The 3,466-nt window shown below is 47.9% G+C and overlaps 1 long non-coding RNA gene across 1 annotated transcript in view; it reads right to left on the bottom strand.

Annotated features, from left to right (window-relative positions):
- The window catches only part of LOC140684582 (uncharacterized), a 100,001-nt gene that overhangs the window by 49,565 nt on the left and 46,970 nt on the right, over positions 1-3,466 (bottom strand). The gene's annotated exons all lie outside the window — the stretch shown is intronic.

The raw sequence follows: 3,466 nt of genomic DNA, 5'->3' as shown, positions 1-3,466 counted from the left end.
CCTCCTTGGTTAATTTTCTAGGTTTAAGGATACGGAATTGCTGGTCTTTTTTTTCCCCATGAACTCATTGCTTTGGTTACTTCTGTGACCTCCTGCTGCCATGTGTGGCTGTGGGTGGTGCAAACCTTCCCCTGGCCATGGGCACGCGGTGGGTCCGAGCCGGGGCCTTGCCAGTGAGAAGGAGTGCGAGGGTCCAGATGGTGCACGATCCCATGAACCGCTGAGCGCGAAGCGCGCGGGAGGGTGTTAGGGATATTTAGTGGGATGTGTTTGACAAGGTGTTTCCTTATTTAAAGGGGAGGGGAGGAAAAGGCAGATGGTGTGGCTGTTTCTAATGACATTCCCTGGCTGGGTTTTTTAACAGCAGACATGAGAGGGGCATAAGCACCTGACGCGCCTGTCTGCTTGGATGCTGGGAGGGAAGGGACGCTGACAAAACTGGTCCCACCACCACGCTGTTACCTGTTCTGCCTGTTCTTATTTAATATGCCAGGGCGCCTGGTGAGGCTGATGGAAGGGTCTGTCCTGGGCCAAAGTCCCCAGAGCCACTGGTGCAGTGTTTACCATGTCACTTTGTCACATCACAGCCACACAGCTTGGGGAAACAGCACTTTCCCAGAACCCCACCACCCCTGTTTTACTTCCCTGCATCCTTCTCCCTCCAGCCTCATCCTGTCTTATTTTCCTGCTCTCTGAGCTCTCTTCTTGCCCAGGTGGCTGTGCTGTCACTGCCAGCACTGTGTAGATCTTTCCCACTGCAGGCTGGAGCTGCTGCATGCCTGGTGGCCTCCTGGAAGCACCTGGGGCAATGCTCTGGGTGGGAGAAGGGAGGTTGCAAGTGGTGTTTTCCTCTTGGAGGTTTATAAGCATGCTACAATCAGAAGTGGTCTGATATTTTTGTATGCTTAGGAAGTTCTATTAAAATAGAAACAAATGCTGAATTTCCTAAGTGGGCAGATAATTGTTCCATGATGTAGAGTAAACAAATGCACAGAGATGTCCTCTGCTTTAAATGTACACTGCACTGAGCTCCTGGTCAGATAAATTTCTAATTAATTTGCCCGCGCAAGACATGGAACAAAAGCTCTGATTATATATTAGAATAAAAATTGCAAAAATATCTTCCTGCATGCTTCCATATTATCTTATTTCGTGCCTGCAAAGGGACTCTGGGGTGGCCTTCCTGGGGGCGATGGCACTGCAAGCCCCAGTGGGAGTCAGCAAAGAATCCTGCCCCCCCTCAGCATGCCGGGGGTGGGACAGCACCGGCACCCCCGGCTCCCAGCAGGGCCACCCCCGCAGCCTGTGGCAGGATCCCCGCGCCTGGCCCGGCTGGGCGGGCTCGGAAGCGCTGCCAGGCGGGCAGGCGGGCAGCGCAGAGCTGCGGCTGGCACTTTATGCTAATGGCTCAGCCATTATTTATTCCTTTGGAATTCATTACAATCGCATTATTTGCGATCGGCTCATTTAGTGTCGCGAATGCATCCGTAGGATTTTTAAATTGTGACCTAATTAATAATGAATGATTCTGTTTTAAAGCGCCGCCGTAGGCAGGGTTTCAAGGCAGGCGCGAGAGTCGCAGCGAGCGCCGCTCGGCTGCTCCGTGCGCGGCGACAAACGTGCCGGCAAAGGCAGCTCAGCCGCCGTGGCCCCACGGGCAGAGGCCAAGCACGGGCTCTGCGGGCTCCACACACCGCACCCTGGGGCCAGCGGCCCTCGGCCCGCGCGTCCCGGGCAGCTGCACCTCCAGCTTTCTCTCTAGCCAGAGTACATTTATTTTTTGGCGGCAGCAGATCAGAGCCGACTCTCCTACCAAAACCAAAGTTGAGAACTGACCTTGTCTAAAGCAGGAAAAAACTTCAGCTGTGTTTTGGGAAAATTCTGTCTCACTTTTCGTCGACCAGTAATATATTTGGGTATTGTAAAGCTGTACAGAAAGAGAAGATCTTCGCTGACAGAAAATCTTCACTATTTTACTTGAAGTAAATATTTTCTTTGAAGATGGTATTAAAAAAACCCAAAAAACAAACCCAACCCAAAACAAACAAACAAACAAACACGTAACTTTTTTAACATGAAATTTCCAGCAATACATAAAAAGCAATTCTGTTTGAAAGCACTGAAGTTACATCGACTTCTTTAATTTTTTCCCTCCTCAAGAACCTTGGCAATACCCAAAAGAATATAGTCTCTTTTCTCCCAAGGAAGTTCTCACCCAAGTCTTTTGCCAAGACCTACTTTTATGTGAACCCATGTCATCCATCAGCTCCATTTCACACTGACCCTGAGCCTGGGTAAATGTGGCACCACAACATGGAAATGTCTTCATCCTTCCCTGCTCAACACCTCCTTGCTAAAAATGGTTCAGTTCAGCAGCAGGCATGTCAGTTCACACTGATGTCTGGGCTAAGTTCATTCTTAGAGGAGCGGCACAGGGAAGTCCCTGTCCCCTACAAACCCATCTCAGCTGAGCAGGTTGATCTGCACCATATTTTTTTATTTTCACAAAGTCATATAATTTCAAATCTCCCTGTGGAGCAATAAGCAAACTTCAAAAATATTTCCGAAAGCCTATAAATAGTTATAATGATATAAATAATATTTTTGTGAATGCAAACCTACTCCTCTGTTTCCCACAAGCACAACCTGAAGGGTCTGTAAAAGGACAACATGGCAGCTCTAGGTCCAGACACATGGGAACATTTACTGGGAAGCAGCAGCTTCTCCCTTCCTTCCACCCAGGGTATACCCACACACCCCTTGCAGCATTCCAGGGGCTCATCTCCCTCTGGGGTGGTGGGAGCTGGGCACAGCCAAGGTGGTGGGTTTTGCAGCAGGAGCTGTGCTGCTCCCAGAACCCTGGAAGGCAGCACCCAGAGCCACACAGCAGGGAAAAGCCCATAGACAGTAGACAACTTAATGTCAGATTTTTTAAGGCTAAACCAATGAACTTCTTTCTCTTTGTTACAGTGAATACCTACAATTCAGGTAATCAACCTGAACTAACAGCAAAAACTGTGTCTAGTAGTGGGCTAATTTACAGATATAGCTAAAGTTGTGACATGCTATGAATTTTCCTTTATGTAGCCATTGTTTCCTACATTCTGAGAGAATGATTCTCTTGCTCATCCCTCCTGAGAGTTTTAGGTCGGCATAAGACCTTAAATCCTTTATGAATAGCTGCAAGAAAAACACTTGAAATACTTTTGAAATACTTGCTAGCATCAAGTCATAGAACACCTTGTGCTACTACTTCAGGAGCAAATATCCAGCACCAAAAAAAAAAGAAAAAAAAATAAAGGTTGTTTTTTTTTTTTTTTTTTGGAAAGCAAGGAAGGATTGTTAGAAATCTGTGTGACATTTTAAATAGCAAGGGGAATGGCTCCTCATTCACCAACTCCCTTTGCAAAACCTCCCAACAGTGCCATGCCACTGCCAGGTGGGAAGTCCCCTTGGGCAAACAGGA

This window comes from Taeniopygia guttata, chromosome 7 (genome assembly GCF_048771995.1).
Source record: "Taeniopygia guttata chromosome 7, bTaeGut7.mat, whole genome shotgun sequence".
Taxonomy (NCBI): Eukaryota; Metazoa; Chordata; class Aves; order Passeriformes; family Estrildidae; genus Taeniopygia; species Taeniopygia guttata.
Note: the sequence above shows the minus strand (reverse complement) of the source record. Positions and strands in the feature narration are given on the sequence as shown.